Genomic DNA, 24285 nt, shown 5'->3' on the forward strand with positions numbered 1-24285 from the left:
ACCGCCCCCCCCCCAGCTGCTTTTGATCATGGTGTTTCATCATAGCAATAGTAATCCTAATTAAGACAGCATCAGCTCCCTCGGAACTGAAATTGCTGTGTCTTGGTTAGTTTTGTTGTTAACTTGACACATCTAGGAAGATGAGAATATTAACTATTGTGGAATTATCTTCGTTAGGTTAGCCTGTGGGCATGTCTATAATGGTATTTTCTTTTTCTTTCTTTTCTTTTTTTCTTTCTGTTTTTTTTTTGGGGGGGGGGGTGTTGGTGAGCAGGGTTTCACTGTATAGATCTGGTTGGCCTTGAACTTAGAAATTCTCCTGGCACTGGAGATAGTGTGGGTACCATGACCAGAGGACATTTCCTTATTGCTAATTAATGAAGAAGGTGCTAACCTACCATAGGCAGTGCCATCCCTGGGCAGGTGGACTTTGGCTGTATAAGAAAAGCTGCTGAGCAAGCCAAGGGAAGCCAGCCAGTAAACAGCAGTCCTGAATGGCCTTTGCTTTGGTTTCTACCGGACTTCCTTTGTGGTGGAACTGTGATGTAGGTGTGGAAGCGAAATAAACCCTTCCCTTCCTGAGTTGTTTGTGGTCATGGTGCTTTATCATAGCAATACGAATGATAACTATGATGTTTGTATATTGGTGAATGTCTGTGTGTGGGTATGTACAGCTGCTGGTTAAAGCCAGAGTGTCGGATCCCCCAGGAGTTACCTGTATGAGTTATGGGAATCAAACTTGAGCCCTCTATAAGAACAATATGTTCTTTTAAGTGCCAAGCCAACTCTCCAATCCCTAGAATCATTTATTTACTTACTTATTTATTTATTTATTTATTTATTTATGAGACAGAATTTCTCTACATAGCCTTGGCTGTCTTGGCACTTGCTCTGTAGACCTGGCTGGTCTCAAAGTCAGAGATCTGACTCTTCCCCGCTGCCTCCTAAGTGTTGGGATTAAAGGCATATGTCACCATCACCCAGAGTTTTTATATCCACTTAATTTCATATTCCCAGGCTGAAATAATTTCCTATACTACCCATGTAAGATCTTTCTATATTATTCTCTTATTATCCCATAGCTATAGAACATTTTTTGTTTGTTTGTTTTTGAGATTTATACTGCCTACAAGATTCTTTCTGGCTCTATTGAAGTATAATTGCATATAAAAATCATACATATTTAAGGGGAACTGCTTGGTGTTTTTCTATACATGTACACACACATGTTTAATGAGCAAGCATCTTTTGCCTTCACCTACTATAAAACCAAACCAAGAATGAACTAATATTCCTGATTTTTTGGCCTCTGTCTTCTGAGTGTTGGGACCATAAGTGTGCCATCACATTTAGTCTACATGATTAATTAATTGATTGATTGATTAATTAATTAATTAGTGTGTGTGTTTCCATGCACACCCGCATGTATGTGTGTGTCTGTGTCTCCATGGGTACCACATAGTCTAGATGAGGGAATTGGGTCCTCTGTTGGGAGCGTAGCACGCAGGTTCTTGTGCCCACAGATCTCCAGAGAAATCAGGAATGTTAAGCACCCAGGCTTGTCTTTCCAGTGAGAAAGATGAAAACTCTGTTCTTCCATCCTGAAAACTGAGAAGTGGAGGTGATTACTAGCCTGGCATCCGTGTTATCTGTTGGGCCAGGCCGTAGCAAGCTCCTACAACTGGGACCTGAGATACCTAGTCATCTGGATGATTCTTATAGCCAGAGGCTATTATACTGTACAGTATGACTGAGATAAGACCAGACACTAAGGCCCTTAGCCTGTACAGGTAGCATATGTCAAGAACCCATCTTCTTGGAAGAAATGGCATGTCTTCTGAGTTGAGTTTCAATGTAATTGGATTTCTTATGCACCAGCAATTGTTTTACACCAGGGATTCCCCCATACCCCACTTATACTGGGCTTAAATACATGGGGAATAAACCACTTGGCATTAGACTCCCTGGTTTGATCCAGGGTGACAAAGTCAATCAGTACTCGGTTTTCATTCTTATCTCTTTTCAGATCACTGCTTACATTGATGCCTGCTGGGACCCCCACAGTCCCCTAGAGCTATTGTGAGTCACCTGACAGGAGTTCTAAAACCAAAGTAGGTCTTCTACAAGAGCAACAGGTGTTTTTAATCACTGAGTCACCTTCAGCTCTACTTACTTGATTTTAGGTTTGGAAGTTTTTTTTTAATTACATTTTTAAAAAGATTTATTTATTTATTTTTTGTATGTGAGTATACCACTTCAGACACACCAGTAGAGGGGATCAGATCTCATTACAGATGGTTGTAAGCCACCATGTGGTTCCTGGGAATTGAACTCAGGTCCTCTGGAAGAGCAAGCAGTCACTGCTCTTAACCACTGAGCCATCTCTCCAGCCCAGCTTACTTGATTTTAAAGATACATTTTATTTTATGTGTATGTGTGTGCATCTGTCCATATGTGCACGTGACTGTGAGTGTCCTAGGAGGCCAGTAGAGGGAGTTAGATCTCCTGGAGTTAGAATCATAGGGAGTTGTGCTAGAAACTGAATTCAGGTTCTTTGCAAGAGCAACAAGTACTGGGTCATCTCTCCAGCCCCCTACATGGTCATTTAAAAAGTGACAGGCTGGGTTTGGTGGTACATACTTTTAGTCCTACACTTGAGAGACAGGCAGAATGATTTCTATGAGTTCGAGACTAGCCTGGTCTATATACTGAGTTCCAGGCTAGCCAGGGCTACATTGTGAGACCCTGTCTCAAAAATAAAGCAAGAAAAAAAAAGTATTCTCACCTGTGTACATATTGTGTTTTTATTCCAAATATTTATTATCATTGTTATTATTATTATCATTACTATTATTAATTACTGAGACAGGATCTCATACTGCATACCAGGTTGGCCTGAGACACACTGTCAGTCTGGCCATTCTTGATTTTCTGGAGATCTGTGGGCATAAGGACCCAACAGGGGACCCAATTCCCTCTTCTAGACTCTATGGTACCCATGGAGACACAGACACACACATGCATTTGTGTGTGCACAGAGATACACACACACACACACACACACACACACACACACACACACACACATCCATTTCTGCTTCAGCCTTCCACGTGCTGATTTGAGGCATAATTTACATGCATGTCTCTCTGTCTCTCTCATGTAGGCCTGTCTAGAACTTGCCATCCTCCTGCCTCTGCCTCTTAAGTGCTGGGATTCCAGGCCTGTGCCATGTTGCTTGGCAAAACCTTTACAGAACATACTGACTTTTCAGTTTATTTATTTATTAATAATTTTTTTTGAGACAGAGTCTCCATATGTAGCTCTGGCTGGCCTAGAATTGAGCGACCCTGAGTAATTGGATTCAAGGCTTGTGCTACCATACTCGGCTGATTTTCAGTTTAATGTCAGTTCCAACATTGCTATAGTTTTGTTTTCTGTTGTTGTTGTTGTTGTTTTTTAAATCTGCCTTTTCAATTTTTTTGTAGCTATATGAGATGAAATAATTGTTGGAGAATCTTGGCAAAAAAAAAAAAAACTTGAAAGATTAAAAATCAGGCAAGTGTTTGTGCATCTCATTGGCTGTTCTCATAAAAGCCTTCAGGCAGTGTACATTTATGCTGTGGAAAGCAGCATTAGCAGCTCCCAGTTCCCCGAGGTGTGCATTCCTAGATCTTTATGACTTTCTTCCCTAGGTGTATGCCCATGAACTCAGGTTCATGCTGGGAAGAGTAACGTTGCTTTTTTTTTTAAAGCCCCCTTTTACTCTAGGTGCCAGTCACACTTTAAGTGAAATCATTAGAATTCTTCTGTGACTGAAAAATAATTGATCTCCATGGTCTTTTTAACTTAGAGTCATTTGAGCTCAGTCTTGAGCAGGAAAGCAGGGACCTGTAGAATTGCCCTTTTGCAAGCTTTTCAGGGTGGTCATTTAAAAAATATTTAATATATAAATAATATATAATGTTAGTAATATATAATACATCATATTATTGATATCATACACATTATATAGTATCAATATTTATATTGTTTGCATATATACCTGCATACTAGAAGATGGTATCAGACAATTGTGAACTGCGGATGTAGGGAACTGAACTCAGGACATTTGGAAGAACAGTGAGTACTCTTAGCCACTGAGCCACTTCTCCAACCCTCAAAGTCCTTAATTCTTTTGGCAGTGCAGAATCATATCTTTCCAGAGTCTAGCAACTCCTGTGCTCTGTAGTCTGTTAGAATTGAGGTGAATTGTGTGCCACACATGAAGAAATGCTTTTTATCCTATAAAATGACGTGGACTTGTATATAAAATGATCTTGGACTTCTGATCCTCCTGTTTCTACCTCCTGGGCACTTTTTCATTTGTTTGTTTTGAGGCAGGCTGGCTTTAAACTCACAGAAAGCCTCTGTCTGGAGTGCTAGGATTCTGAGTGTGGACTACTGGGCCTGGCTCTCTTTTAGGGTTGTTGAATGTGTGTGCTTAGTCATTTCGATGAAATTGGGCATTCATTCAGTCATCTTACTTGAATCAGACAGCTGTTAAAGACAGGCGGAGTGCAGGACCACACCTGACTCAGAAACACTGTTTATTTAGGATGTTAGACCTGGATCCCAGAGGCCACGTTGATGTTGGAGTGCCCTAAACTTTTTTTTTCCTTTGAGCCAAAGTCTCACTGTATAGACCTGGCTGGCTAGTAATTTTCTGTGTAGACCTATCTGGCTTCAAAGTCACAGAGTTCTACTTGCTTCTCTGTCTCCGGAGTACTTTGAGACTCTCATCTCATGACTTCCTGACCTGTGTCCAACTCTTCAACTGTTGGGAGCGGTACAGGGTCTGAAGGAGGGGTGTATTTTTGTTCCTTCTGAAGACGCTACTTTTGAAAACCCTGGAAATGGTGGTATGGGGTGGTGGTTGGGGGACAGAGCCAAAGCAAAGGAATAACACCTTATTAAATTGAGTCTAGAGTTTGATGTGCAGCTAACCTCCTGTAGTCTGCAGTGCTGGGTGACAGAGTCTGTACTGACTCAAGCCTTGTAGCTACAAATTACACAGGTATGGGAATTACCCATGACTCCTCTTAGGGTGCATATCAGTGTATTAAGACTGGATTGCTAAATTCCAAAGGGCATCCACGTCTTGACTAGCTTTGTAAATTGATGTGATAAGTAAGCCCTGCTAAAGTTCAAAAGTAGATTGCAAATAATTGTTTTATGGTAACAATGGGCTTAATGATGGAATTACATGGAGGAGAGAAATTCATTAAACCATTCTGTTTGTTACCTGTAGCTTCTGAGACAAAATTGTTTGTTTAATTTTTTGTAATAGTTTTAGTGATGAGAGTATTTTACTTATACTGTGCCATGAACTCCAATTACTAGTTATTGTTATTATTATTATTGTTATTATTTAGGGCCTAACTATGTAGCCCTGGGTGGTCTGAATCTCACTGCCTGATTAAAGATGTGTGCTACTGTGCTTAGCTGCAAACAATGTTTTTGAGGGTGTTAAAATTATGCAAAGTATCTTGTATGATCAAAATGACAGTTACCTTAGAGGGTAGCAATTCTATTCCTATATATTTGCACAAGAGGCTGAAAGCACATCTAGAGAAATATATAGGTTCATATGCATTCATTTCATCGATTCATAAGAAGCTTATTCATAATAGCCAAAACTGAATTAGACTTAGACATCTATCAGCCAGAAAATTCACAGACTGTCATGTATTCACACAATGCAGTGCCATTCAACAATAAAAAAGAAATAAATACAGATACAACATAAGTCTAAAACACCATGTGTGTGTACAATGTATTGAAGAAAGCAGTGTTTGCCATTGGGGAATGAGTCATGACTGACTAGATAGGAGAATGAAGAACTTTCTAGATACAGAGTGAGAGTGATATTCTATATCTTGACATGAGCTTTTATTACATCGGCCAAAACACCAATTGCTACATTAAGTGTTTGCGCATTAAAATGGACATGAGTTGCTTTTGGAGTGGCAGGGCATTACTATATACACCAGGTTGGCCTCAGACTCGTCACGAACTACTGATCTTGGCCTCCTGAGTGTTGGGATTAAAGGTGTATACCACTCTGCCTGGCTAGTCATGAATTTTTTGAAGGGTCTTTTAACAGTTTCTTCTTTGAGAATTTTATAGATATTTTGATTAGACCTCTCTCCTTCCAGAAACTCCTTCCAGACACCCTCACCATGTCTCCTTTCTAACATCAGTAGGTATGAACTTTCATCCCAGGAGAAAGGCAATGTGATGAACTCTAGTGATATATGTTCGTAAATATTTATACTTCAGTTCACCAAGGTCGTTAACTTTATAATACATCATAGAAATATTGAAGATAAAGCAGTAGATGTATACGTGGATGGATGGAAACAGCAAGCGAGGCAGCTAACCCAGCAGCATGCTAATGACAATCTTGGTGCAGTCATCTCATTTTTCTCCATGCTTAAATAATTTTCAAAACAAAATATTGGGAACACAAAGGCATTGCTACTGAAGGCCTAAATAACGGACCCTAGGCTAAACTTCTAGATAGCAAAAAATAACATTATCAGTGTATACATACACACACACACATATACACACACACACATACACATACACATACATATTCACTAAAGTATTGCTTCCCAAAGGGCCTTTTAAAATGTTAAAAATATATTTTTTTCCACTCTGTCCTGATGCAAACAAAATTTCCACACTTACCACATAGTGTACAAATTGAATATGTCGACTCTAAGCTTGGAGACGTGTGCATACCTTTGCATCTTCCCTAAAATTTCTAGGTTGAATATGGAGGAAAAAAAATGTTTACCAGCTATTTGTTATAAAAGGTAACAGACATATTCAAGAGGAAATGCTACCACTTATCTGCTTTTAATTGTAATAGTAAAATAAGAAGGGCCTTGTTTATCTATATTACTCGTATTTTTCTGTCTAATTGTTTCTTGTTCTATAGTACCGTATTTTCCACAGTAAGAAAATACAAGCACCGAGTGAAGATTTGTGGTTCAATTTAGTTTGCCTAACTGCTCATGAATTAAATAAAAATACATATTTTCTAACTTAGGGGGAAGAAAAATCAGGAAAAGCAAGAGAAACTTAGCAAAGGAGAAGGAACGCTCTCTCAGGAGGCATTTCTAACAAAGTGTGCACTGTCCTCCTTCATGAGCCATATTTCTTTTACAGATAGAATATTCAGGAGGAAAATATCCAGGAAGGCATAAGCTGTAGGCTCTTTTATATGGAGAAGGGAAACATCTTAATAGTCAGTATGAATGAATAAAAAAAAAAAGTTTCATTCCGAGGCAAAGAAAATACTGGAATCTTGTAAACACTTACCAGAAACATTCCTGTCCTGAGAGGAGCCAGGAAAGAGCCCGAGAGGCTGGTTAGACAGTCTTCCGTGCGTTGGGTCGGGACTAGGCTGAGCAGTTAGTAAGCATTCTCTTTTGCTCTCTTCCAGGTCCTGCAAATGCTGACTTCACGGTACTCGTTCATTGTCCTAAGCTCACTAATCTCGCTGGCTTTGAAGCAAGACTCCTTCAAGGTGAATCTGTACTCTCAAGGCAAAGAATAAATAAATTAAAAAGTCATTTCCTTGTGAAGAATCGACAAGGAACCAGGAAGTGGTGTGAACATTCAGATGTTTGCTCTTTCTATCACACACCTATCTGCAAACACCACTAATATATACGACCCAGAGCGAGCAAACACTACCCATGGGCAGGAGCGCACGGGGGCTTATAGGCATGACGTATGTGCCTGTGGTCGATTCATTTACTTTAAGTACACAGCCCAGCCGGAATGATTAGAATTTAGGAAACAGGCAACTTTCAAACTTCGTTGCTGCTTGCTGAGTTTGGCTTTTGTTTTCTCCAGAACGTTTTCAGTGCTTTCTGTGATTACCTCACCGTGAGGAGCTCCCTGACTGTCCATTCTTCTTATTTATTTTCTATTAGTGGAATCTGCAGGCTATGAAAAGTATTTGGATGGATCTGGTAAGTATTATATTAATTTAGGTGATCCAAACTCAGGAAGGCAAAAAAAATTGCGTATCTTTTTCATATGTAGATCTTAACTTGTAGTGTATATACAGTATATACATAAGTATATAAATGAGTGAAAATGTGGGGAAAGCCTAAATGAGGAAGGAAGGGAGGAAGAAAGGAAGGTAAAAGTCCTGTGAAAGACCAGCCAGATCTTATGAAACAAATTATTAATATGATGAGGAGAGTTGCTGATGCCACACAGGAACACCAAGCTAAACTTAATAAACTGAAGATAAATAAAGATTGTCTGTGAGTTGGCTCTGTAGGTAAAGGCACTTTCAGGCAAGCCTGATGACCCGAGTTCAATCCCTTCGACCTCCAAGGCAGGAGGGGAGAGCTAACACCTGCAAGTTGACCCTCCACATGTATATGCGCGCGCGCGCACACACACACACACACACACACACACACACACACAATTTAAAAGAAAAAAGAGTTTCAGAAAGTGTAGATAGGACCTCAAGTTAAATACTCACTGGGACTACCTTGATGGCACCCAAAACAGTTGGAATAAAAGCAACAGGGCTTGGGTTGTGAAGCACAGGCTGCCACACCCAGCCTTGGTAGGAGTGTGCTCTATGCGACCTCAATCAGTCTGAAGGTTGACTGAAGGGGTTAGGGTTGGGTTGGCCCCTCAGTGTCAGTACAGGATGCATCCAGACACCAAGCAGGTGTTTTGTTTGTTTGCTTTTTGCAGGAGTTGTTTTTTTTTTCCTGACTTTTCTTAAAGCTTTTACTTTAAGACATCATGGAAAACATACAGGTACACATGAAAAAGACATGGAAATGGCAAAGAAGAATCAATGCCTGCAGCTAATGCTAGAGCAGATGTTCTAAGTTTGACATGATACAGGGGCTCATGGGTAGACCAGTGTTCCTCACCTTCTTCCTCACCCTCACTTTCAACAGAATCCACAGCATCCTCCTCATAAATCTTCTCTAGGGCAGCCTCAGAGAACTCCCCCTCCTCTATGCCCTCACCCACATACCAGTGCACAAAGGCACACTTGGCATACTTGTGATCTCGGTGAGACCAGGCTTCAGCAATGGCTGTGGTGTTGCTCAGCATACATACAGCTCTCTGGACCTTGGCTAGGTCATCACTAGGTTCCACAATGGGAGGCTGGTAATTAATGTAACCTTGAAGCCAGTGGGGCACCAGTCCACAAGCTGGATGTTGCACTTGGTCTTGATGGTAGCAATAGCAGCATTGACATCTTTGGGAACCACATCACCATGATACAACAGGCAGTAAGACATCTATTTACCATTTTATCATCTGGTTGGCTGACTCAAAGTCAGGCATTGGTGATCTCTGCTACAGAAAGCTTGCTCATGGTAGGCTTTTCTCAACAGAGATGACAGGGGCGTAAGTGGCCACAGGGAAGTGGATGATAGGGTAGGGCACCAGGTTGGTCTGAAATCCTGTCAGATCAACACTCATGGACCCATCAAGTCTGGGGAAAGCAGTGATGGAAGACACAATCTGGCTAACAAGGTGGTTAGGTTAAGCTTAGTGTAGGTTGGGTGCTCTATGTTGAGGTTTCTATGACAGATGTCATAGATGGCCTTACTGTTTACCATGAAGGCACAATCAGAGTGCTCCAGAGTGATGTGGGTGGTAAAGATGGAACTGTATGGTTCAACCTTAGCAGTGGAAACCTTGGGGGCTAGGTAAATGGAGAACTCCAGCTTGGACTTTTTTCCATCATCAACAGAGAGCCACTGCATCAGCAGGGAGGTGAACCCAGAGCCAAAGATGTGGAAAACCAGGAAGCCCTAAAGACTGGTCTACTGGTTAGCCACCTTGCAAATTCTGCCCAAGACAAGATCAATGATCTCCTTGTCAGTTGTGTAGTGGCCATGGGCATAGTTATTGGCAGCACCATCCTTGCTTGTAATGAGCTGTTCAGGGTTAAAGAGCTGACAGTAGATACCAGTGTTCATTAATAACTATGGGTTCCAGGTCTATAAACACTGTCCAGGGCACATGCTTGGCAGCTCCTGTCTCACTGAAGAAAGTGTTGAAGGAGTCATCTCCTCCCACAGTGGTCTTGTCACTTGGTGTCTGGTCATCAGGTTGGATGCCATGTTCCAGGCAATAGAGCTCCTAGCAGGCCTTGCTGATCTGTACACTGGCCTGGTCAGTGTGGATAGAGATGTACTCATGTATGATAGCTTAGGGTTAGAAGGTGAGGGTGACACTGGGTCCCAGCTTCTGTTCCCGACAACTGAGAGCTAAGGTAAGTAACCCAAGAGAAGTTGGTTGTTAAAGAGAAAAAAGGGAGAGTCTGTGCATGGGTGAGTTGGAAAGTCCTGATTGGATATATTAGGCAAGTGATGACTTTTGATTATTGGACTTTTATGCTTTGTCTCAGGAGTCAATCAGTGGCCAAATGAGGGACCTGGCTTGGGGCCTAGCTTTAGGAATGTAATCTACTGTTAGGAAAGAAGAGAGAAGGGTAAAGGGAAAAAGCTGTTGGTACCATGTTTGCCATGCTTAATCCTGCTAGAGCCCTTCACGTGACTGTTACAGTCATATTGGTAGAATCAAAGGCTTTCCCTCTTTAACCAAGTCTTGGCCAAATACCCTTGGTGTGTCTAGACAAGTTGGGAAGTGAAACACCATTAACCACTCATTCTCTTCTGGGACACACTTCTAGGCGCTAGAGGGCTCTGTCTCTACACATTCCAGAGAAACAGAAAATTTGATCTGATGCTGGGTGCAAGCCAAGGGTTTTCCACATGTTCAATGCATGCTCTAGTAGCAAGCTGCACCCTTAACCCTTAAAAGTATGACTTTTTAAATCTTCCTTCCTTTCTTTTACTGTACAAGAATTTTAATTAGAGTTTTAGAAATTTCAAAAGATTCTATTGTGTGTCTTCCACATCTTGGAGTTAAGCCAACAATAGAGAGTCAAGCGAGGTTGGAGAAGAGGTAAGGGAAACTTCTGAGGAATTTCCCTTGAGACTCATTGTCAGAGTTACTCCTTTGGCAAGAAGGCTAGTTGCTAACTGATCCTGAGCTCTGGAGAAGCAGACCCCTATATGCCTTCTGCAATTTAATCATCACTACTATATAAGAATACAGTCAGTTGTACTATTCACTTGGCTCAGTAGGAGCTCATTTTGGGATATGGCATCTTCACAAGATTCGTTCTCTATAAACACACATGGTAGAGGTTTACAACTTCCCCTTCAACTCGAAGTGCTTGGTGGCCCTGTGTACTTCTGCTATGGCATTATTTGGTCAGCTTTGGCTTTTAATTCTCAAATACTACTTGCTTTGTGTACACCTTGTTGTTTGGACTTCTGTCGGTTTAATTCATGGACAGTGTGATGACTATTGTTGGTTTTCAACTTGATTACATATGTAATTAATTAAAACTTACATGGCTGGTCACACCTCTGAGGGATTATTTTTCTTAATTAAACCCTTTGAAATAGGAAGACCCACTTGTAATCTGGATCTTTGGTGCGAAAAATACGCTTTTAATCCAGATCTTTTCAGGTGGACATACACACCCTTAATCTGGGCCACACTTTCTGATGGTAGCCTATTTGCTCTCATCCTCACTAGCAAGTCCATTTCACTGGCATTAGAGCCTGCTACTTCAGGATTCTGGCATATACTGAAGATCAATGAGACATCCAGCCTCATGGTCTGGAAAACTACTGGATTCTTTGATCTTCTGTTTATAGGTAGCCATTGTTGCCATAGCTGGACCACACCCTGTAAGTCATTTTAATAAATCACATATATACATATACACATATATACATACATATATGTGTATGTGTGCTCACTTGCGCACGTGTGTGTGTATGTGTGTGTGTGTGTTTATATGTGTGGGTAATTTATATAATCTTATATTTTATAAGCCATCTCTCTAGCCCTTTGTGTTTTAATTCTATTCACCACACCTTTCCTTGCTTACTCTGTCAAGATCCACCCCATTCTTCAAGCTCCCAGATTTGTTCCCTCCCCCACATCAAGGCCAGTTTCTGCTGTTATCACAGATTTCCATACATGTTGGCATGTAGTCATCATCAGATGGGAGTAGGCTTTAAAGCCACGGGCCTTTCTCAGTTCAGTCTCTCTATTTCAAGTTTTCAGTTTGAAGATATGTTATCTTAATTTTCTGCCTTAGCCACCATGTCTCTACTCTGCTGTCATGGATTCATATCCCCATGGAGCGTAATGCCAAAGTAAACTCTTTCTTCTATTAAAAACAGTTCAGTGTCATTCATCCTTGGCTCTGTATTGAGTTTGAGGCTAGTCTGTGCAATATGGGATCTATGAGAACCTATCTTGAGGGAAAAAAAAAAACCTCTTTGTGGGGAGAAATAAGTAAACAACAATCTCCACACACTCTGAATATATAATGGTGTGAGTTCAGAAAGCTCTCTACTTGGTAAAATCTGGAGTATGTCAACCTCTCACCCCCTCACACCAGGAACATTCCTCTGTCTGAAAAAGTCATTCCTGCCAGCTGAGACTGGGACTCTTCAAGGCCTTTCATAGCTCCTATCGGTCAGGATATTGTATGGTTATATGAGAGTCTTATGTTTAGCCTCTCAATGTACTTCTATGACAAAAACCCTCAGTGAATTAGGAACAGAAGGAGTATAAAAAACCTACTGTCAACTCCATCCTAAGGGTGAAATATTGAGTGTTGTTCCCGAAGCCGTAGTATCCACTTCAAGCAAATTTGCTAACAATGGCTTATTTTCAAGCTTTGAGGCACATACACTTTACCACATTTTCCACCATAGAGTAGTTGTGCTGTCCAGATGCCAGGTACAGCATTCTTACTTGTGTTTGTCATAAAATCAAAGCATTCAAAAACTGTGCTTTTTGAGACAAGACTTCATACCACTCCAGCACTGAACTCCTACCACAGCGGAGTATGACCTAGCACTCCTGATCTTCCTGCCTCCATCTCCTGAAGGTTGGGCTAGAATTCATGAGTCGTCACACCTGGAAAAATCTCTGACTCTTATAATTGAAAAGTCTTCTAGTCTGGTAAGAATATGCTAAGGTGTTCTAGAATGCTCAGTGTCTACTGAGAAAGTACAGCGTCTAGAAGGATCTGCGGGATCTACAGGGCCTATGCTTAGCACACAGGAAAGCTGGAGAGTGCCATTAGCAAGTCTTAATGTTTCCTCTTTACCCTAGAGGGTGACTCTTTCCTTAATCAGGAAACATAAAATATAATTTTACTACTATATATTGTATAATTTAGTTTCAAAATATATTTCAATGTTTAATTCACTTACACAGTGACTTATTATGATGGTTAATATGGCCAACATCCTAGGATCTGAAATCACCTAGGAGACAAATCTTGGGGTTAACTGAGAAGATCATCTAGGCTAATTGAGGAGGAAGGTCTACCCTGAAAGCAGGCAGCCACATTCTGTGGACTCAGGTCTTAGTTTGCATAAAGAGGGGGAAGCTGGCTGAGTTCATTGATCTCTGCTTCCTGACTGAGATGCAAATGGAAAGCTCCCCCAGCTCCTGCCTCCAGGGCTACTTAGTGATAATGAAGTGCACCCTTTACCTGAGAGTCAGAGTGAGCTGCTTTTGGTCAGGGTATTTTTTTTTTTTTAAATCATAGCAACAGGAAATTTAACTAAGGAAATTAAAACATTGCCGATCTTTTAAATTCCTGCTGCAAGTAACCCAGGCCTCTCTGTCCTTTGCCAGGAACGATAGCTTAATTTGAAAATAAATTCCTCACTTCTTTCCTCCAGTTGATTTTCATTAGTTTTTCCTCCATGTTGGGTCCCTGTATCCATCTCACATTGTAAATGGCACCACTCATGGCTTTATGTCTTTCACAGATTTGGTTAAGTGTCAAGTTACTGTGAAAGCTGTTGAAAGCCATGGGGTGAAGGGAACATTAGAGGAGTTGGGGCCCACAGCATAGTAGGTAGAATCCTTGCCTGATGTGCACAAAGCCCTGGCTCCAATCCCCAGCATTGCATAAACCAGACTGAGTGGTGCACACCTGTGATCCCAGCACTTGGGAGGTGGAGGCAAAAAGATCATGAGTTCAAAGTCACCCTCCGTATGGTAGAGTATTTGACCAAAAATGATCAAATGAAGAAAATAGAACATACAGTGGGTGTGGTGGTGTATGCCTTTAATCCCAGCACTCACAGTGTGATGGATCTCTGTGAGTTCAAGGCTAGCCTGGTCTACAAAGTGAGTTCCTGAACAGCCAGGACAACACAGGGAAACCTTGTCTCAAACAAACCAACCAACCATTCAACAAACAAACAAAGCCCCCAAAAGTACAACCTTACTTAAAACATTTTGATCATTATTTCTGTTGGTTGTCTTTTCAACACAACTTCTAGTCTTCGCATGGACATTGCCATCCACTGAAGCATCTCTGTGTCGTATTTAGGGTTTGATGACAGTCAGGTATGCTATTTCACTAGTCACTGTATGATGGATGTTTGGACTAATGATCTTGTTGTACAGCCTGTGATCTCAGCTTCTTTTTCTATGTCTCATGCATGTCTAAGTGGTAAGTCCTCTCTTTGGATGAGACACCATTGGAATTCAGCTGGGGAACCAGGAGTCCCAAGGCCTTAGACTCAAGTGAGGTTGCAGAGTGGGTCAGTGTTCGGATATTTTTTGTTGCTGCTGTTTTTTTTTTACAGTAGAGAACTTTCTGCTTGGCTTGTCCTAGGGTATTTGAGATAGTTTCTAGGCCAGAAATAATCATATTCTCTGTCTTTCCGAGTTTTATTTCAAGAAAAGGCCCACTTTAACCTGTGGTCAGATACAACATCCAAAGAATAGGAAACGCATAACACTAGGCTCTGAAAGCAGCACGGAGGAAAATTCCCTCAGTTTTTACATTTTTTTAGAGCTTTTTACTTCAGGGCTGCAGAGACAACTCAGCAGTTAAGAGCACTTATTGCTCCTGCAGAGGTTCTGGGTGAGACCTAGTACCCACATAACTCCAGTTCTAGGGGATCCAACATCCTTTTCTGCTCTCCACAGCATTAGGCACATGTGATGTGCATACATACACAGAAAAGAATAAACAAATCCCTTGGGGACTAGAGAATTTATCAGTGGTTAAGAGCACTTGCTGCTCTTGCAGAGAATTCAATTGGGTTCCCAACTTGCAAGGTGGCTCACAGTCACCTGTAACTCCTGTTCCAAAGTATCCGACACCCTCATCTCATCTCCACAGCACCAAGCATGTACATACAGTCAGGACAAAACATATGCACATAAAATATAAAACCTTTACAACTTGGAAATAGATTCTTCTCTTTGTAGAATACATCCCAACCACAGTTCTCCCTCTCTCCACTCCTCCTAGCTCCCACTCGTCTCCTCTCTTCTCCAGATTCACGTTCTCTTTAGAAAGGAGCAGGCTCCCAAGAAAGGAATGCCAAACAGGGCACCACAGGATACAGTAACACAGTATGAGGCTGGATAAGGCAACCCAATAGGAGGAAGTGTCTCAAGAGTGGACAAAGAAGTGGAAGACGTACCCACTCCTACTGTTAGGAGTTCCACAAAACCCATCAAGCTAACAGCCATGACATGCACAGATGACCTGGTACAGATCCATGCTGGTCTTGGACTTGTTTCAGTCTGTGTGAGCCCATGTTAGCCCTGCTTCGTCGATGTGGTGGGAAATGTTCTCCTGGTGTTATCCATCTTCTCTGACTCCTGCAATCATTTCTTCATTCACCTTTGCTCCTGAGTTCCCCTGATCTGTGAGGGGAGGCATCTGATGATGGAGAGCTCCTATTTAGACTTTCTCTCCCCATAATGTCTGGCTGTGGGTCTCTGCACTTGCTCCCATCTGTTGCTAGAGGAAACCTCTCTGATGACGATTGGACCAGGCACTGATCTATGAGTATACAGAATATCAGTAGGAAACATTTCATTGACCTTTTCCTCCTGTCTCTGTCATGCTTTGTTCTATCCTAGGTCTCTGGACTATGCAATATCCAGTCTGTACCCTTCCAACAGTGCAGGCAATGAATGGGCTCGCTCTCTGGGTAGGTTTCAAGTTAAACCAAATATTGGTTGGTCACTCCCACATGCTCTGCACCTACATTGCCCCAGCAAAAATGTAAAATATTTACTTTATAATAATAAAGCTAAAATTTAGAAAACTTCACAGGAGAAAGGTTTCTTGTTCTCATTCCTATTTTAAAGGCTGTACAGCTATTCTCACTGCAGAGAGCCAGTGTTCTTGGCCGGGGTACCTGTCCATAGAGATTCTATGCATGTAATCTAACAGTATATCTTAAAAAAAGCACAGTAGAGATGTTATAACCCATATTTTCTATATTTAAAATTTCCATTTTCTATATGGTGGAGATTATCCTATGCCATGAATGCTTTACATAGTTATGAAGTTACATATGTTTTTTTAAAAATCTTTGGTTAGTTCTATGTGCTTTGAGACAGGTTCTTATTATTCTCTTGGGCTGCTATGCCGATGGAATGTTCTTTTAATTGCTGTACTTTAGTTACCCCACCCTCAGCCCAACTGTTGTGGCTCTTTGCCTTTATTGCAATATTAAATATTGACAATCACATCACTCGTATTCTTTAACATATTCAAAATTTGTTTTGGAGATTATAATTAGATCATTTCACCTTCCCTGTCCTCCTTCCAAACCCTCCCATGTCCTGCACCGTTGATCTCTTTTAAACTCATGGGCTCTTGTTCCTTAATTTTTACGCTGTTCAGCATGTGTCATGTTACTTGCACACATTGTCTTCAGGGATGACCATTCTATATTGACAACCAGCTGCTGTGCTCTTTCCTGCGGAAGTCCCTCTCACTCCCAGCATTCCTTAGTTGTCTGTAGTTCTTTGTGTAGAGTTGAGGCCTTGTGAGCTTTCATGCCTTGTGGGCTTTCATGCCGCTTTGGCATGCCTAATGCTGTCATCTTTTTTCAGGTCATGTATGTGCAGCCATGTTGTTGAGCTGTAGTATCTGACATTCCTAGGGGGTATAGTCTCATAGCAGATTCCCTGATCCTCTGACTCTTCCAATCTTCCTTGCTCCTCTTCCCCATTGATCCCTGAGCCTTAGGTACAGGAGTTGTATTGTAGATGTATCCATTGGGACAAGACTCAACAGCTCTGTATTTTAAATAGTTGTGAAAATCACACCATTTTTTCTTTTCTTTTTTTATTAGATGTTTTCTTTATTTACATTGCAAACTTTATCCCCTCCGAAAACCTCTCTTCCCATCCCCCCTCTCCCTGCTCACTAACCCACCCACTCCCACTTCCCTGTCCTGGCATTCCCTTACACTGGGGCATCAAGCATCCATGAGACCAAGGGCCTCTCCTCTCATTGATGTCCCACAAGGTAATCCTCTGCTACATATGCTGCTGGAGCCATGGGTCCCTCCATGTGTACTCTTTGGTTGGTGGTTTAGACCCTGGGAGCTCTGGGGGTACTGGTTGGTTCCTCCTATGGGGCTGCAAACCCCTTCAGCTCCTTGTGTCCTTTCTCTAGCTCCTTCATTGGGGACCCTGTACTCAGTCCAATGGATGGCTGTGAGCCTCTACTTCTGTATTAGTCAGGCACTGGCAGAGCCTCTCAGGAGATGCCTATTATCAGGCTTCTGTCAGTCAGCGCTTGCTGACATCCACAATAGTGTCTGGGTTTGGTGACTGTATATGGGAAGGATCCCCAGGTGGGGCAGTCTCTGGATTGTCCTTCCTTCAGTCTCTCCTCTACACTTTGTCTCTGAAACTCCTTCCATGGGTATTTTGCTCCCCCTTTTAAGAAGGAACAAAGTATCCACACTTTGGTTTTCCTTCTTCTTGAGTTTCTTGTGGTTTGTGAATTGTATCTTGGGTATTCTGATCTTCTGGGCTAATATCCACTTATCAGAGAGTGCATATCATGTGTGTTCTTTTGTGATTGGGTTACCTCACTCAAGATGATATTTTTGAGTTCCATCCATCTGTCTAAGAATTTCATGAATCCGTTGTTTTTAATAGCTGAGTAGTATTCCATTGTGTAAATGTACCACATTTTCTGTATCCATTCTTCTGTAGAGGGACATCTGGGTTCTTTCCAGCTTTTGGCTATTATAAATAAGGCTTCTATGAGTATAGTGTAGCATGTGCCCTTATTACATGTTGGAGCAGCCTTCTAGGTATATGCCCAGGAGTAGTTACAGCTGGGTCCTCAGGTAGTACTATGTCCAATTTCCAGAGGAACCACCAAACTGATTTCCAAAGTGGTTGTACCAGCTTGTAATCCCACCAGCAATGAAGGAGTGTTCCTCTTTCTCTACAACCTCTCCAGCATCTGCTGTCACCTGAGTTTTTTATCCTAGCCATTCTGACTGGTATGAGGTGGAATCTCAGGGTTGTTTTGATTTGCATTTCCCTGATGACTAAAGATGTTGAACATTTCTTTAGGTGCTTCTCAGCCATTCAGTATTCCTCAGTTGAGAATTCTTTGTTTAGCTCTGTACCCCATTTTTAATAGGGTTATTTGTTTCTCTAGAGTCTAACTTCTTGAGTTCTTTGTATGTATTGGATATTAGCCCTCTATCAGATATAGGGTTGGTAAAGATCTTTTCCCACTCTGTTGGTTGCCGTTTTGTCCTATTGACAGTGTCCTTTGCTTTATAGAAACTTTGCAATTTTCTGAGGTTCCATTTGTTGATTCTTGATCTTTCAGCACAAGCCATTAGTGTTCTGTTCAGGAAATTTCTCCCTGTGCCCATGTGCTCGAGAATTTTCCCTACTTTCTTTCTTTTTTTCTTTTCCTACTTTCTTTTCTATTAGCTTCAGTATATCTGGTTTTAGATATCAGAAGATGGAAAGATCTCCCATACTCATGGATTGGCAGGATTAATATAATAAAAATACCCATCTTGCTGAAAGCAGTCTACAGATTCAATGCAATTTGCATCAAAATTCCAAACCAATTCTTCATAGAGTTAGAAAGAACAATTTGCAAATTCATCTGGAATAACAAACAACCCAGGATAACCAAAACTATTCTCAACAATAAAAGAACCTCTGGTAGAATCACAATCCCGGACCTTAAGCTGTACTACAGAGCAATTGTGATAAAAACTGCATGGTATTGGTACCAGGACAGGCAGGAAGATCAATGGAATAGAACTGAAGACCCAGAAATGAACCCACACACCTATGGTCACTTGATCTTTGACAAAGGAGCTAAAACCATCCAGTGGAAGAAAGACAGCATTTTCAACAAATGGTACTAGCTCAACTGGCGGTTAGCATGTAGAAGAATGCAAATCTATTCATTCTTATCTCCTTGTACAAAGCTCAAGTCCAAGTGGATCAAGGACCTCCACGTAAAACCAGATACACTGAAGCTAAAATCACACCATTTCAAAGTTAAAGAAATATCTTTAAAAAGTCAAGCTAGCATTGACCACTAGATGGTGCTGCCTTCACAGAGAACCGAAGTAGCATTGTGCTCTTGTCTTTCTCTCTTCTCTCTGTCTGGGTATTGTTATCCAAAGATGTGATGACTTTTCTCTTCCTAGCTATTTTATATGCTGTTTATATGTATGCATTCTTTCACAAAAATTTCCCTTCTACTGTGAATTACTATCTAGAACTTTAAAAACAAGAGGCAAGGGCAAGTGGATCTCTGAGTTTGAGGCCAGTCTTGTCTACAGAACAAATTCCATGACAGACAGGGCCACACAGAGAAACCCTGTCTCAAAAAAGAAAACAAAATAAAACAATACTAACAAAAAACCAACCCAAAACTACCACTACCACTAACAACAACAATACTTCAGGATCTCATGTAGCGCAGGATGACCATAAGTTCATTGTTATCCAAGGATAACTTCTGACCCTCCTGATTTTACCTGGGATTACAGATGCTAGGGTTACAGGTGCTGATGTTACAGCTGCTGGGGTTACAAGTGCTAGGGTTACAGGTGCTGATGTTACAGGTGCTAGGGTTACAGCTGCTGGGGTTACAAGTGCTAGGGTCACAGGTGGTGATGTTACAGGTGCTGGGGTTACAGGTCCTGGGGTTACAGGTTCGGGGTTACAGTTTCGGGGTTACAGGTTCGGGGTTACAGGTGCTGGGGTTACAGGTGCTAGGGTTACAGGTGCTGGGCTTACAGGTCCTGGGGTTACAGGTGCTGGGGTTACAGGTGCTAGGGTTACAGGTGCTGGGGTTACAGGTGCTAGGGTTATAGGTGCTGATGTTACAGGTTCTGGGGTTACAGATGCTGGGGTTACAGATGCTGTGGTTACAGGTACTGGTGTTACAGGTGTTGGGGTTACAGGTACTGGGGTTACAGGTTCTGGGGTTACAGGTGCTAGGTTACAGGTGCTAGGGTTACAGGTTTTGGGGTTACAGGTACTGCGGTTACAGGTGTTTGGGTTACAGGTACTGGGGTTACAGGTGCTGGGTTACAGGTGCTAGGGTTACAGATGTTGGGGTTACAGGTTCGGGGTTACAGGTGTTGGGGTTGCAGGTTCAGGGTTACAGGTGCTGGGGTTACAGGTCCTGGGGTTACAGGTACTGGGGTTACAGGTTCGGGGTTACAGGTGTTGGGGTTACAGGCACTGGGGTTACAGGTTCGGGGTCTAGGTGTTAGGATTACAGGTGTGTGCCACCAAGCTCAGTTTTATGCAGTTCAGGGATGGAACTCAGGGCTTTATTCATGCTCGGCAAACATTTTACTAACTAAATTATAGCCAACTCTTAGACTTTGAAAAAGAAATTCTAATACATAGTTAGAATTGTTCATAATATTTGTTGAATGAATTATTTTAAATTGTCATGAGGGTAGGGCATGGTGGCGACACCTTTTATTCCAGTACCTGGTTGACAGAGACATCTGCCTCTGTGAGTTTGAGGCCAGCTTGGTTTTCATAGTGAGTTCCAAGATAGCAAGAACTACACGAACAACAACTACCACCACCTCTACTGCCACCACCACCGCCACTGCCACCGCCACCACTACTACCACCACCAAAACAATAACAAAATCGAATTGTCAGGAGGTTATAAAGTTCACCATACTTTATTTTATCTGTGAGAGCAATATTTAGGTTGGGTTTGGGATTCGACTTATACCAAAATTAACATAATGCAAGACAGCACCAAGTATCTACTATGATACTAAGACATACTCTAATAGAGCAGTCATGGTGCACCAGATGTACATGTTTCTATTGGACACCACTGTCTCATCTTTAAAGGCATGATATATAATCCAAGCTCCTGGCAAGGCAGTTGAAGGGTTAACACGCTGCTCTGATTCCTAGTTTTTTTTTTATTAGATATTTTCTTTATTTACATGTCATATGATATCTCCATTCCCAGTTTACCCTCTGAAAAAAAAAATAAAATAAAATTAAAAAAACCAAAAAACCAAAAAAAACCAAACCAAACCCCCGTTCCTTCCCCCCTCCCCCTGCTCGCTACCCTACTCTCTCCTGCTTACTGGTCCCAGTTCTATTCAAACCATTTGGTTTGCTCTGATCTGCTCTCCCCCTGCCTGCCTCCTCCCCTCCCCTCTCCCCTTCCCTTTCTGGTCTCACTGTGTAACCTGGTCTATCCTTGACCACATGACCTTCTTGCCTCACCCTTAGACATGAGTCACTGTGCACTGCATTGCCATGACATTTAGCCAACTCTCCAGCATTCTGATTCAAGTGCTCCAACACTTCCTTCCCTTAGCCCAAGGTTCTTATCACAGCTGCAAAGTTGTCCTTGTTAATTTTTGACTTTTCTTTCTCAGGCCTACCTCAAGAAAGGACTAAACATATATTCAATCGTGTGTGTGTGTGTGTGTGTGTCTGTCTGTCTGTGTGTGTGTCTGTGTGTGTGTGTGTGTGTCTGTACCTGTCTGTGTGTGTGTCTGTGGGTGTGTGTGTGTCTGTCTGTGCCTGTGTGTGTGTGTGTGTGTGTGCGTGTCTATGTGTGTGTGTCTGTCTGTGTATGTGTCTGTGTGTGTGTGTGTGTGTGTGTGTGTGTATGTGTCTGTGCCTGTCTGTGTGTGTGTGTGTATAGGAAGGGGTATGTACGTAGGAGTGCAGGTACCAGTGGAAGCATCAGATCCACTGGAGCTGGAATTGTAAGCTTTGTAAATTATGGACTGGGAACTGAACTCAGGACCTCTATAAGAACAGTACATATATTTAACCACTGAGCCATCTCTCCAGCCCCTTGTGCTCACCTCTATGAAAATGAACATCCTTTTTTTGAGTGCCAATCTAAATCCCCACCACACTGGCCTCTGATGCAGCAAGAGCAGTGAGCTCTCACTCTGAGGCTTTGTATATGCATATGGATATCTGAGGTCAGTGCCTTCTACTTTTTCAGTCTCTGCTCATTTGACACTTTCTGGCTTTCCACAAAGTTCTCACCTCTGCCATCTCCCTTTATGCACTTATGCTTTCCTATAACTTGGTTACTATGTGACAGCTTGCTATCCTGTATCTAATTTATGTTTGTTCTCTATCTATCTATCTATCTATCTATCTATCTATCTATCTATCTATCTATCTATCTATCACCTCTCTATTATCATCATCTATCTTCTATATATTGATGGTATATTACAGTGTAAATTACCTATCTGAAGAAAAGTTCTATACAGACAGGCCTTTTCATCTCTATCTAACAGGATGTGTGTGGTGAACAGGAGCTTGACAAATAGCCCTGCATTTCTGTTGTCCTTTGTGTTTTAGGGTCTGTCGGAGGTAAAGAAAATACATTTTGCTTCTTTTTATTTTTTTAAAAATATTTATTTATTTCTATTTTATGTGGATGGGTGTTTTGGTTGTATGTATACAGGAATGCTGTGGCCACAGAGGCCAGGAGAAGTCTTTGGATCCACTGGAAGTAGTGTTACAGGGAGGTGTTAGCTGCCCTGAGTGCTGGGAACCATGCCTTGAGCATTCACTCTTACAAGCTGCCTGTTTGTATTTTTCCCTCACTTATTTTGTTCCAATCTTTTTCTTTTCTTATTTTCCATTAGGCTATTTATTGTTTTTTCATATGAAGAGCAAGCTAATAGCTAAAATAAATCCCCAGAGTTCTCTCTTGCAAAACAACATAAATGCTACCTGACTCACAATCAGATACGGTGGGCTACAGACCAAATAATTTAAAATAAATACCAAAAATTAGAAAACCAAACCAAACCAAACCAAACCAAACCAAACCAAACCAAATCAAACCAAACCAAACCAAACCAAACCAAACATCTTGATTAGGGGCTGAGAGATGACTCAACACTCAAGAGCACTTACTGCTCCTGTAGAGGACCTGGATTTGATTCCCAAAACCAACATAGAATGGCAGCCTGCATGTAACCCCATTAACTCCAGTTTTGGACTTCTGAAGATCTCTTTTGACCTTTTGGGTTTCTGCACAAGGGTGGAGTGCATGAACCCAGGAAGGCACACATACACACGTAGAGGTCAGAGCACCACTTGTAGGAGTCAGATCTTATCTCCCATAATCCCGGGGGTTGCCGGGATTGAATTCAGGTCATCCAGCTTGACAGCAAATGCCCTTAACGTTACGGCCAAGCCACCTCACTGGCCCCAACTACAAGTAAAACCCTTTAAAACATTTAAAGCGTGGATCATTCAGCACGTTTATACTAGGGCGGTGGAAAGCCACGGCCAGCATTATTACATTTGTTATGAACTAACTCAGGGCGGGCAGGGAGGCTGGGAGAAAGGTGGAAACTCTAACTCTTGTAGTGAAATCTTAAATTTCACTTCCTAAGGAAGCCACTGCTGGCAGGTCTAATTCAGATGTTAGGTGAGGGCCTGTTCTTCGCCCTCTCATTCCTCTAAAGCAAACACAGTTTAGGACACCCTAGAAGGACGTAAAGAGATTTGTTGTCATCTAAGGCTTTGGTCTAATAAAGTAGATGGTGAAGTTGTTTCTTACATTATTTCCTCAAAGAACACGTATTTATCTGACTATTGGACAAGTGACACACCTCAGTGTGTTCGGGTGACACTATTTGCTGAGTGAAGAAATGTTTTCATTTTACAGTCCTTAAGAAGTCTGCCGGAGCCGGGCAGTGGTGGTGCACGCCTTTAATCCCAGTACTTGGGAGCAGAGGCAGGTGGATTTATGAATTCTAGGCCAGCCTGGTCTACAGAGTGAGTTCCAGGACAGCCAAGACTACACAGAGAAACCCTGTCTCAAA

General features: G+C 41.8%; 1 long non-coding RNA gene and 2 pseudogenes across 1 annotated transcript in view; all 3 read right to left on the reverse strand.

Moving 5' to 3' along the window:
- LOC116069376 overlaps positions 1–7386 on the reverse strand; it is a 35686-nt gene extending 28300 nt beyond the window's left edge. Inside the window, exon 1 of the long non-coding RNA XR_004110000.1 lies at positions 7370–7386. This is a non-coding gene — a long non-coding RNA (uncharacterized LOC116069376). The remainder of the gene's footprint in view (positions 1–7369) is intronic.
- Positions 7387–8812: 1426 nt separating this feature from the next.
- On the reverse strand, positions 8813–10826 carry LOC116067813 (annotated as a pseudogene).
- Positions 10827–10903: 77 nt separating this feature from the next.
- LOC116067814 overlaps positions 10904–24285 on the reverse strand; it is a 33299-nt pseudogene continuing 19917 nt past the window's right edge.

This window comes from Mastomys coucha, unplaced genomic scaffold, assembly GCF_008632895.1.
Source record: "Mastomys coucha isolate ucsf_1 unplaced genomic scaffold, UCSF_Mcou_1 pScaffold22, whole genome shotgun sequence".
In the NCBI taxonomy this organism is placed as follows: domain Eukaryota; kingdom Metazoa; phylum Chordata; class Mammalia; order Rodentia; family Muridae; genus Mastomys; species Mastomys coucha.